The sequence below is a fragment of the Rhipicephalus microplus genome, unplaced genomic scaffold (assembly GCF_043290135.1).
Source record: "Rhipicephalus microplus isolate Deutch F79 unplaced genomic scaffold, USDA_Rmic scaffold_446, whole genome shotgun sequence".
Classification (NCBI taxonomy): domain Eukaryota; kingdom Metazoa; phylum Arthropoda; class Arachnida; order Ixodida; family Ixodidae; genus Rhipicephalus; species Rhipicephalus microplus.
This window is the reverse complement of record NW_027465010.1, coordinates 25,001-37,500: the sequence shown is the minus strand read 5'-3', so window position 1 is coordinate 37,500 and position 12,500 is coordinate 25,001. Positions and strand designations below refer to the sequence as shown.

At 60.7% G+C, this 12,500-nt stretch overlaps 2 non-coding genes across 2 annotated transcripts; both read left to right on the top strand.

The window, feature by feature from the left end:
- Nucleotides 1–8,451: 8,451 nt before the first annotated feature.
- LOC142794518 (small subunit ribosomal RNA) lies at nucleotides 8,452–10,266 on the top strand. The gene has a single exon (XR_012892409.1). It is a non-coding gene; the product is annotated as a small subunit ribosomal RNA (ribosomal RNA).
- Nucleotides 10,267–11,986: 1,720 nt separating this feature from the next.
- Nucleotides 11,987–12,139, top strand: LOC142794524 (5.8S ribosomal RNA). Its single transcript, XR_012892415.1, has one exon. It is a non-coding gene; the product is annotated as a 5.8S ribosomal RNA (ribosomal RNA).
- Nucleotides 12,140–12,500: the final 361 nt, after the last annotated feature.

The following is a 12,500-nucleotide window of genomic DNA, read 5'->3' as shown; positions in this document are numbered from 1 at the left end:
TCGTTTTTCCGTGCCGCCCCGGCTGACGCGGTTTTCGTTTTTCCGTGCCGCCCCGGCTGACGCAGTTTTTGCGCCGCCCCGGCTGACGCGGTTTTCGCGCCGCCCCGGCTGACGCGGTTCCGACTTTGCACTTTTTGGCTCACCCCGGCTGGCGGCCCACTCACTCGATCGCCAGGTCTGTTTGCCCCGGTGGTTCCACCGCCAGGCTTAAGCGCGAACTTTTTTTGTTTGTTTTCTTTTGATTAAGCGCAAGCTTTTTTCTTTGTTTTCTTTTGATTAAGCGCGGGCTTTTTTCTTTGTTTTTTTTGCATTCGCCCCGGCAGACGCGGTTTTTGCGCCGCCCCGGCTGACGCGGTTTTTGCCGCCCCGGCTGACGCAGTTCGGACTTAGCACTTTTCGGCTGTGCCTGGCTGGCGGCCCACTCACTCGATCGCCATGTCTGTTTGCCACAGTTTTCCCGGTGGTGCCGCACCCGGGCTCGCCCCGGCTGACGCGGTTTCGTGCCGCCCCGGCAGACGCGGTTTTCGCGCCGCCCCGGCTGACGCGGTTTCGTGCCGCCCCGGCAGACGCGGTTTTTTGCCGCCCCGGCTGACGCAGTTCGGACTTGGCACTTTTTGGCTGAGCCTTGCTGGCGGCCCACTCACTCGATCGCCATGTCTGTTTGCCACAGTTTTCCCGGTGGTGCCGCACCCGGGCTCGCCCCGGCAGACGCGTTTTTTTTTTCTTTCGCCCCGGCTGACGCAGTTTTCGCGCCGCCCCGGCAGACGCGGTTTTCGCGCCGCCCCGGCAGACGCGGTTTTTTGCGCCGCCCCGGCTGACGCAGTTCGGACTTGGCACTTTTTGGCTGAGCCTGGCTGGCGGCCCACTCACTCGATCGCCATGTCTGTTTGCCACAGTTTTCCCGGTGGTGCCGCACCCGGGCTCGCCCCGGCTGACGCAGTTTTCGCGCCGCCCCGGCTGACGCGGTTTCGTGCCGCCCCGGCAGACGCGGTTTTTTGCGCCGCCCCGGCTGACGCGGTTTTTTGCCGCCCCGGCTGACGCAGTTCGGACTTGGCACTTTTCGGCTGTGCCTGGCTGGCGGCCCACTCACTCGATCGCCATGTCTGTTTGCCACAGTTTTCCCGGTGGTGCCGCACCCGGGCTCGCCCCGGCAGACGCGTTTTTTTTTTTTCTTTCGCCCCGGCTGACGCAGTTTTCGCGCCGCCCCGGCTGACGCGGTTTCGTGCCGCCCCGGCAGACGCGGTTTTTTGCGCCGCCCCGGCTGACGCGGTTTTTGCCGCCCCGGCTGACGCAGTTCGGACTTAGCACTTTTTGGCTGAGCCTGGCTGGTGGCCCACTCACTCGATCGCCATGTCTGTTAGCCACAGTTTTCCCGGTGGTGCCGCACCCGGGCTCGCCCCGGCTGACGCAGTTTTCGCGCCGCCCCGGCTGACGCGGTTTCGTGCCGCCCCGGCAGACGCGGTTTTCGCGCCGCCCCGGCTGACGCGGTTTTTGCCGCCCCGGCTGACGCAGTTCGGACTTAGCACTTTTCGGCTGTGCCTGGCTGGCGGCCCACTCACTCGATCGCCATGTCTGTTTGCCACAGTTTTCCCGGTGGTGCCGCACCCGGGCTCGCCCCGGCTGACGCAGTTTTCGCGCCGCCCCGGCTGACGCGGTTTCGTGCCGCCCCGGCAGACGCGGTTTTCGCGCCGCCCCGGCTGACGCGGTTTCGTGCCGCCCCGGCAGACGCGGTTTTTTGCCGCCCCAGCTGACGCAGTTCGGACTTAGCACTTTTTGGCTGAGCCTTGCTGGCGGCCCACTCACTCGATCGCCATGTCTGTTTGCCACAGTTTTCCCGGTGGTGCCGCACCCGGGCTCGCCCCGGCAGACGCGTTTTTTTTTTTCTTTCGCCCCGGCTGACGCAGTTTTCGCGCCGCCCCGGCAGACGCGGTTTTCGCGCCGCCCCGGCAGACGCGGTTTTTTGCGCCGCCCCGGCTGACGCGGTTTTTTGCCGCCCCGGCTGACGCAGTTCGGACTTGGCACTTTTTGGCTGAGCCTGGCTGGCGGCCCACTCACTCGATCGCCATGTCTGTTTGCCACAGTTTTCCCGGTGGTGCCGCACCCGGGCTCGCCCCGGCTGACGCAGTTTTCGCGCCGCCCCGGCTGACGCGGTTTCGTGCCGCCCCGGCAGACGCGGTTTTTTGCGCCGCCCCGGCTGACGCGGTTTTTTGCCGCCCCGGCTGACACGGTTCGGACTTTGCACTTTTCGGCTGTGCCTGGCTGGCGGCCCACTCACTCGATCGCCATGTCTGTTTGCCACAGTTTTCCCGGTGGTGCCGCACCCGGGCTCGCCCCGGCAGACGCGTTTTTTTTTTTTTTTCTTTCGCCCCGGCTGACGCAGTTTTCGCGCCGCCCCGGCTGACGCGGTTTCGTGCCGCCCCGGCAGACGCGGTTTTTTGCGCCGCCCCGGCTGACGTGGTTTTTGCCGCCCCGGCTGACGCAGTTCGGACTTTGCACTTTTTGGCTGAGCCTGGCTGGCGGCCCACTCACTCGATCGCCATGTCTGTTTGCCACAGTTTTCCCGGTGGTGCCGCACCCGGGCTCGCCCCGGCAGACGCGTTTTTTTTTTTTCCTTCGCCCCGGCAGACGTGGTTCCCCCCCCCCCCTCCGTCTTTCTTTTTGTTTTTTTTTTTCGCCGCGGCTGAAGTGGATTTTTCGGTGCCTCGACGCCCCGGTAGTCGCGGTTTTTCCGTTTCCGCACGGCCCCGGCTGACGCTGCTCGGTCACAGTCGCCTTTTGTGGTGATTGCAGACTTCTTGAGCGCGGGTGTTTTTTTTTTTTTGTTGTTGTTGTTGTTTTATTACGCATTCGCTCCAGCAGACGCTGTTTAGACTTTTTGTTTCCTCTTTTATCCTGCGACGAGGTGACGAGGTTTATTCGGTGCCCCGCCGCCCCGGCTGAAGTGATTTTTCCTGTCCCGTGCCGCCCCGGCTGACGCGGTTGGGACTTCGCGTTTGTTCGGCCGCCACGGGTTTTGGCGCACTCGCTCGGTTGCTTGTTGTTGCCACTTGTTGCGAACCCAGGTTTCTTGAGCGAGCGCGGGCGTTTTTTCTTCCTTTCTTTCTTTGTTCTATGTGTTAGCGAATCGGCCTTTAATATCACACGAGGACTCACAACCAACAATTTTCAGTTTGAAGTGTAAAAAATCTGCAGGTGTTGACGTAACTGACTTGCCCCGTACCCTTGAGTACATCCATGAAGTTCTCGTAGTACTACTAAATCGCATTATTCCAAGTGGAGAAATTCCCATAAACTTGCAAACCTCTACACGAAAATCGGTGCGCGTGATAAAGTTGAAAATTATCGTCCGATATCAAATGTGCCTTCTATAACACAAATTCTAGGAAAAAAAAAAAAAAAAACACTTGTTCGCCGTTTTCTGCGCCGTGACTGGCAGCACTCCGGCGAAGCGAAACGGGGTCGATTCGAGCACGATATCGGCGTCTTTCGACGTGCTCGCCGGCGACCGTCGCACGAGTACGTCGCACGAGCGCGTCTGCCGGGGCGCCGTTTGCGAAGCCGACGCAAAAGTGGGAACCGCCGCTCGGATGATCGCCGCTTTCGGCAGAGTGAGTGTTGGCACTCCGGGGAAGCGAAACAGCGTGAATGCGCCCACGAAATCGGCGTATTTTGAAGTGCCCGCCGGCGACCGTCGCACGAGTACGGTAAACCGCGTCAGCCGGGGCGTAGTTCGGGACGCCGACGAAAAAGTGGGAAGCGCAACTCGGATCTTCGCCGTTTTTGCAGGAGTGAGTGGCGGCCCTCCTGCGAGACCAAGAAGCATCGATTCGTGCACGAATTCGGCGCCTTTCGACGTGATCGCCGGCGACCGTCGCTCGAGTAGGGCAAACCGCGTCTGCCGGGGCGGGCTTCGGGACGCCGATGCGAAAGTGGGAAACGCTGCTCGGATGTTCGCCGTTTTTGGCCGAGTGAGTGCTGGCACACGGGCGAAGCCAAACGGGGCCGATTACGGCACGATATCGGCGTCTTTCGACGTGCCCGCCGGCGACCGTCGCACGAGTACGGTAAACCGCGTCAGCCCGGGCGGAGTTCGGGACGCCGATGCGAAAGTGGAGAACGCCGCTCGGATCTTCGCCGTTTTTGGAGGAGTGAGTGGCGGCACTCCGGAGAAGCCAAGGAGCGCCAATTAGCGCACGATATCGGCGTCTTTCGACGCGCTCGCCGGCGACCGTCGCACGAGTAGGGCAAACCGCGTCTGCCGGGGCGGGGTTTACGACGCCGACGCAAAAGTGGGAACCGCCGCTCGGATGTTGGCCGTTTTTGGCAGAGTGAGTGCTGGCACTCCGGCGACGCGAAAGAGCGCGAATGCGCCCACGAAAGTGGCGTATTTGGACGTGCGTGACGGCGACCGCTGCAGGAGTACGAAAAACCACGTCAGCCGGGGCGAGCGACACACGGCGGTCTGGGTGCTTATCGCTGCTATTATAGGGGCACCCCGGCAGACGCAGAAAAAAAAAAAAAAATTTTCGACCTTCTTTTTTGCTGGTCGAGCTCGGGTAACCCAGGTCGCAATGGGAGCCGCGCACGAAAGCGGCGTCGCGAGACGCGTTCGCGGTCGCTAGTCGCACGAGCTCGGCAACCGCGTCAGCCGGCGCGGAGTTCGGGATGCCGACGGCTAAGTGGGTACCGCTGCTCGGATGTTCGCCGTTTTTGGCCGAGTGAGTGCTGGCACTCCGGTGAAGCCAAGGAGCGCCAATTCGTGCACGATATCGGCGTCTTTCGACGTGCCCGCCGGCCACCGCCGCACGAGTACGGCAAACCGCGTCTGCCGGGGCGGGGTTCGCGACGCGTACGCAATAGTGGGAACCGTCGCTCGGATGTTCGTCGTCTTTGGCCGAGCGAGTGCTGGCACTCCGGCGAAGCGAAACGGGGCCGATTCGGGCACGATATCGGCGTATTTCGACGTGCTCGCCGGCGACCGTCGCACGAGTACGGCAAAGCGCGTCTGCCGGGGCGAGGTTTGCGACGCCGACGAAAAAGTGGGAAGCGCCGCTCGGATCTTCGCCGTTTTTGCAGGAGTGAGTGGCGGCCCTCCTGCGAGACCAAGAAGCATCGACTCGCGCACGATATCGGTGTCTTTCGACGTGCCCGCCGGCCACCGCCGCACGAGTACGGCAAACCGCGTATGCCGGGGCGGGGTTGGCGACGCCGACGCAAAAGTGGGAACCGCCACTAGGATGTTCGCCGTTTTTGGCAGAGTGAGTGCTGGCACTCCGGCGAAGCGAAAGAGCGCGAATGCGCCCACGAAAGTGGCGTGTTTGGACGTGCTTGACGACGACCACCGCAGGAAAACGAAAAACCACGTCAGCCGGGGCGAGCGACCCATGGCGGTCTGGGTGCTTATCGCTGCTATTATAGGGGCACCCCGGCAGACGCAAAAAAAAAAAAAAAATTTTTTTCGACATTCTTTTTTGCTCGTCGACCTCGGGTGACCCAGGTCGCAGTGGGAGCCGCGCACGAAAGCGGCGTCGCGAGACGGCTTCGCGGTCGCTAGTCGCACGAGCTCGGCAACCGCGTCTGCCGGGGCGGAGTTCGGGACGCCGACGGCTAAGTGGGAACCGCCGCTCGGATGTTCGCCGTTTGTGGCCGAGTGAGTGCTGGCACTCCGGCGAAGCCAAACGGGGCCGATTCCGGCACGATATCGGCGTCTTTCTACGTGCTCGCCGGCGACCGTCGCACGAGTACGGCAAAGTGCGTCTGCCGGGGCGGGGTTTGCGACGCGTACGCAATAGTGAGAACCGTCGCTCGGATGTTCGTCGTCTTTCGCCGAGCCAGTGCTGGCAATCCGGCGAAGCCGAACGGAGCCGATTCGGGCACGATATCGGCGTCTTTCCACGTGCTCGCCGGCGACCGTCGCACGAGTACGGTAAACCGCGTCAGCCGGGGCGGAGTTCGGGACGCCGATGCGAAAGTGGGAAGCGCCGCTCGGATCTTCGCCGTTTTTGGAGGAGTCAGTGGCGGCACTCCGGTGAAGCCAAGGTGCGCCAATTCGCGCACGATATCGGCGTCTTTCGACGTGCCCGCCGGCCACCGTCGCACGAGTACGGCAAACCTCGTCTGCCGGGGCGGGGTTTGCGACGCCGACGCAAAAGTGGGAACCGCCGCTCGGATGTTCGCCGTTTTTGGCAGAGTGAGTGCTGGCACTCCGGCGAAGCGAAAGAGCGCGAATGCGCCCACGAAAGTGGCGTGTTTGGACGTGCTTGACGACGACCACCGCAGGAAAACGAAAAACCACGTCAGCCGGGGCGAGCGACCCATGGCGGTCTGGGTGCTTATCGCTGCTATTATAGGGGCACCCCGGCAGACGCAAAAAAAAAAAAAAATTTTTTTCGACATTCTTTTTTGCTCGTCGACCTCGGGTGACCCAGGTCGCAGTGGGAGCCGCGCACGAAAGCGGCGTCGCGAGACGGCTTCGCGGTCGCTAGTCGCACGAGCTCGGCAACCGCGTCTGCCGGGGCGGAGTTCGGGACGCCGACGGCTAAGTGGGAACCGCCGCTCGGATGTTCGCCGTTTGTGGCCGAGTGAGTGCTGGCACTCCGGCGAAGCCAAACGGGGCCGATTCCGGCACGATATCGGCGTCTTTCTACGTGCTCGCCGGCGACCGTCGCACGAGTACGGCAAAGTGCGTCTGCCGGGGCGGGGTTTGCGACGCGTACGCAATAGTGAGAACCGTCGCTCGGATGTTCGTCGTCTTTCGCCGAGCCAGTGCTGGCACTCCGGCGAAGCCGAACGGAGCCGATTCGGGCACGATATCGGCGTCTTTCCACGTGCTCGCCGGCGACCGTCGCACGAGTACGGTAAACCGCGTCAGCCGGGGCGGAGTTCGGGACGCCGATGCGAAAGTGGGAAGCGCCGCTCGGATCTTCGCCGTTTTTGGAGGAGTCAGTGGCGGCACTCCGGTGAAGCCAAGGTGCGCCAATTCGCGCACGATATCGGCGTCTTTCGACGTGCCCGCCGGCCACCGTCGCACGAGTACGGCAAACCTCGTCTGCCGGGGCGGGGTTTGCGACGCCGACGCAAAAGTGGGAACCGCCGCTCGGATGTTCGCCGTTTTTGGCAGAGTGAGTGCTGGCACTCCGGCGAAGCGAAAGAGCGTGAATGCGCCCACGAAAGTAGCGTATTTGGACGTGCTTGACGGCGACCGCCGCAGGAGTACGAAAAACCACGTCAGCCGGGGCGAGCGACCCACGGCGGTCTGGGTGCTTATCGCTGCTATTATAGGGGCACCCCGGCAGACGCAGAAAGAAAAAAAAAAATGGGGACATGGCGTGCGTCACCGTGCGGCTTCGCAGCGTTGCCGAAGTCGCCGAGCCCTTCGACTGAGCCGAACGGCGGACAGGGAACGTTGGTCGGCCGTTCTAACCTGTCGGTGCCACGCCGAGACGTCGTTAAGGAAAACCGCGTCGTGGGCCTCTACGACGCCGTCGAGTCGTTGTACGTTTGGTGTCCAGCGTGTCGGCGGCGAGTAGCGGACACGTCGTTCACGACTTCGGTCTTTCGCAGTCGACGCGAACTTGCGGAGAGTCGTGGTGCCTCACGTTTTCGGCAGAAACCGCGGCGGAATTTTCCCGTGCGTGCGCGCACGACCTCGGTGCTGTGCCGTCAGCGTAGTGTTGCACAAACTCGTGGCCTACCCAAGGTGCGGTACGTTTGCGGCCGTATCCTCGGTGGGAATTTCGTGAGTAGGGTCGCAAATTCTACGACCTCGGCGGGTTTGAGAGCGACGTAGACTTGTGGCACGCTCAACATGCCACACGTTTCGGGGCACACCCGCGGTGAAATTTTCTCGAGTACGCTCGTATTAGGGCCCAAGGAGGTCTGGGTACTTATCGCTGCTATTATGTGGGGGTTCTCGTGAGCGGCGTACGCGAAAGCGACCGGGTGTCTGATATGCGGCGGGCTTCGGCCTCGTCAAGCGTGTCCTCGGGTCTGCTCCAGGGGAATCCACGGCAGTCGTCTGCAGCCTCATCCGCTTGATGCGTTAGGGGCTGGTTGTCGGACGGTGCCGTTTTACCACGATATCGAGGTGTGTTCCGTGTCGTCCTCGGGCGATTCAGATGCGAAAGCGCCGAAGACGCGGGCGTGACCCGTCGTCTGGCGGCTTTGCAGTCTCGGCTCCGTTGCTAGTTCCGGCCGGTCCACCGACAGTGCAGCGGGCTTGGGCAACCCGCACGGCGCGACCGAGTCGATGCAACGAAAAAGAGCGAGCATGAACGTGCTTCTTGCCGCACGGCTCCCACTCGTCTTTCGGGAAGGTTGTGCCGTAGCGAGCTCGAACGCCGTCATCTCGGAGTGCAAAATAAGCGTGTTGGGGCGCCTGAAGGTGGCCTCCGCCGCACACAGACTGCGTCCGGCCCGCCGAGGGCGAGGACGGACGCGCAGTCGAACGATTACCTGGTTGATCCTGCCAGTAATCATATGCTTGTCTCAAAGATTAAGCCATGCATGTCTAAGTACATGCCGAAATAAGGCGAAACCGCGAATGGCTCATTAAATCAGTTATGGTTCCTTAGATCGTTTCTTCCTACTTGGATAACTGTGGCAATTCTAGAGCTAATACATGCAGTGAGCCTGGAGCCCTTTGGGTAACGGGTGCTTTTATTAGACCAAGATCGATCGGGTTTCGGCCCGTATTGTGTGGTGACTCTGGATAACTTTGTGCTGATCGCATGGCCACGAGCCGGCGACGTTTCTTTCAAGTGTCTGCCTTATCAACTTTCGATGGTAGGTTACTTGCTTACCATGGTTGTTACGGGTAACGGAGAATCAGGGTTCGATTCCGGAGAGGGAGCCTGAGAAACGGCTACCACATCCAAGGAAGGCAGCAGGCGCGCAAATTACCCACTCCCGGCACGGGGAGGTAGTGACGAAAAATAACAATACGGGACTCTTTTGAGGCCCCGTAATTGAAATGAGTACACTCTAAATCCTTTAACGAGGATCAATTGGAGGGCAAGTCTGGTGCCAGCAGCCGCGGTAATTCCAGCTCCAATAGCGTATACTAAAGCTGCTGCGGTTAAAAAGCTCGTAGTTGGATCTCAGTTCCAGACGAGTAGTGCATCTACCCGATGCGACGGCTCGGACTGAACATCATGCCGGTTCTTTCTTGGTGCACTTCATTGTGTGCCTCGAGATGGCCGGTGCTTTTACTTTGAAAAAATTAGAGTGCTCAACGCAGGCGAGTCGCCTGAATAAACTTGCATGGAATAATAGAACAAGACCTCGTTTCTGTTCTGTTGGTTTTTGGAATACGAGGTAATGATTAAGAGGGACGGACGGGGGCATTCGTATTGCGGCGCTAGAGGTGAAATTCTTGGACCGTCGCAAGACGAACTACTGCGAAAGCATTTGCCAAGAATGTTTTCATTGATCAAGAACGAAAGTCAGAGGTTCGAAGGCGATCAGATACCGCCCTAGTTCTGACCATAAACGATGCCAACCAGCGATCCGCCTGAGTTACTCAAATGACTCGGCGGGCAGCTTCCGGGAAACCAAAGTATTTGGGTTCCGGGGGAAGTATGGTTGCAAAGCTGAAACTTAAAGGAATTGACGGAAGGGCACCACCAGGAGTGGAGCCTGCGGCTTAATTTGACTCAACACGGGAAAACTTACCCGGCCCGGACACTGGGAGGATTGACAGATTGAGAGCTCTTTCTTGATTCGGTGGATGGTGGTGCATGGCCGTTCTTAGTTGGTGGAGCGATTTGTCTGGTTAATTCCGATAACGAACGAGACTCTAGCCTATTAAATAGGTGCGGGGTTCCCAGCACCTTACAACCTTCTTAGAGGGACAAGCGGCTCCTAGCCGCACGAAACAGAGCAATAACAGGTCTGTGATGCCCTTAGATGTCCGGGGCCGCACGCGCGCTACACTGAAGGAAGCAGCGTGTCTTTATCCCTGTCTGAAAAGACTGGGTAACCCGTGGAACTTCTTTCGTGATTGGGATAGGGGCTTGCAATTGTTCCCCTTGAACGAGGAATTCCCAGTAAGCGCGAGTCATAAGCTCGCGTTGATTACGTCCCTGCCCTTTGTACACACCGCCCGTCGCTACTACCGATTGAATGATTTAGTGAGGTCTTCGGACCGATGTCCGGCGCGGCCTTTCGGTTGCGCCGGTCTGTTGGAAAGATGACCAAACTTGATCATTTAGAGGAAGTAAAAGTCGTAACAAGGTTTCCGTAGGTGAACCTGCGGAAGGATCATTAACGGATTGTGAAGGTGTGAGCGCCTCAGCTGCGTCTGCGCCCGACACTTTCTGCCGCTGACCCCGTTTGGACGCGGGGTCGGCTTTTCCCCACGGGGCTGCCTGAATGTGGAGCGGCACCCCGTGACAAATTGTTGCGCCCAGCGGACGCCAACACCGCGACCTTGGACGGTCGGCCAGGTGGCGGACGCGGGTACAAACGGCGCAACGCACTCATAGGTCGGCTTTCGACCCGCCACTGCACCGTGGCTCGAAGCGCTCGAAATGCGCGACCCGACCGCTGCGGGACCGCCTAGTACTGTAAACAGGAGCGGCGGAGCGCGAACGGCGAGTCGTGGTTACGTCGGTAGAAGGCGAGGCTGCGCGTTCCCGAAACGCCAGCCGAGTGCCCTCCCGACCGTTCGAGCGTGCAAGAACGAGACCCGACAATCGCGCGGCGACTGCCAAGTACGAGAGGAACGGCACAAGCGTCGGCGGTCGGTCAAGGAACTGGCGATGTGACGGGTCCGCTGTGCACCAGTGCATACCGTCCCGCCGTCCGCGGCAAGCGCCTCCGCGTCCTCGGGTGACGGAGGCTGCCGGTCGGTTCTTGCAGGCGAGGGATCTCGCTGGCACCGGTTCGCGTTGACGCGCGGCCGGTCATGGCACGGCGATGCGACGGCCGAGGTGCGCAGTACTCGATGGAGGAACCGCACGCTCCGATGACCGTCCCGCCCTCCGCGGCGTATGCGTACCGACCGTAATGGTTGCAGCAGCGCCGGCCGGCTTTTGAATTCGCCACACGAAACACGGTGCGAGATCGCGGTTAGGGGAGCGTCGACGTTGCCAGGCGTTTTGCTTGCTGCCGAGGGAAAGGCGGCACGGCCACGTCGCGCTCGTCGCGATTAGCGGGTCTGCGCGCTTTGGGAAGGTGCCGCAACGACTTGCCGAAAGAGGAAGCACGGAAGAACGAGGGACTTGGACGTCCCGACAATTGAACGCACTTGCGGCCAGGCCCTTGCTGGCTTCGTTCTTCCGCCTCGAGTAGGCTCGTACGCGGCTCCGGCGCCGAAAGTGGTCCTTGGCACCGACTTCGGTGGACGTGGGAAGTGCCGCGCAAGTACGGCGCGCCTGGCTCCACCTGTTGGCTAAAGTAGGCAGCCGGATCGGCATTTTGGTGTGCGGTGGCAAACCGTGGATGCGAAAAAAGCTTGTGCGATTTCGTGGAACAAAAAGCGGGGGTCCCCCTTTTTATGCGGAGGAGACCGACCCGCCCGCCGTGGTGAACCGCGACGCCACGGTAAAAACGGGAGAGGCTTGTCGATGGGACCGTGCATCCCGCGCTCCACGGAGGCCGGGAGGCGGCCGCCCGAGGAAATGTGTAGCCGTCGAGGCCCGCATCTGCGTGCACTCTTATCCAAATGGGTGTACCGCAGGCATTTTCTGGTTAGGCGGGCCAATGAGAGCGAGCACACAACGATACCTACGGGTCCGGCTTGGAGAACCGGCTTCGACGCCTCCCGAGTATTTATAGAGGGGTGGACCACGAAAGCACTCGCAAGTAGCGGAAGCGAAACGCCGTCCGAAACACACCGTTTGCTCGATTTGCGGCAGCCGAAAAAGGCGCGGCAGAGTTTTGGAGTCCAAGCGTGCGCTGAAAAGCGCCCTTCTTGGCCACTGTTTGGCCGAGTGCCAGAAACGTTTGGTTTTGACTGTACGGAATTGAACAAACACTTTTTCACGACTCTAAGCGGTGGATCACTCGGTTCTCGGGTCGATGAAGAACGCAGCCAGCTGCGAGACTTGGTGTGAATTGCAGGACACACTGAGCACTGATTCTTTGAACGCACATTGCGGCCTTGGGTCTTCCCTTGGCTTCGTCTGTCTGAGGGTCGGATCACATATCAAGAGAGCCTTCGGCGCACAAGGGAACGTGAGCCGTCGACTCGTTTTGACCGCGTCGGCAACACGGACAGCACGCTGAACACCTCACAGCGAGCGCCAACAGCGGCCACTCAAGGGCGAGACGGTGGCGACCGTCGTGCCAGAGCCCAACCGAAACGGGGGCGACCGACTGCATTGAGGATGTGGCACCTCGTTGAGACCGCCGCAGGACTTCGAGTCGGAAGGAAGCCTGCAGGGAAAGTGCGGTCGAGGTTGCGTACTCCTCTCTGCGACCGGGCGCGCAAGAGCTGCGAGAGCCACGGACGCGCAACTTTAACGCACGGTAAACACGAGGAGCGAAAGCCGGCCAGC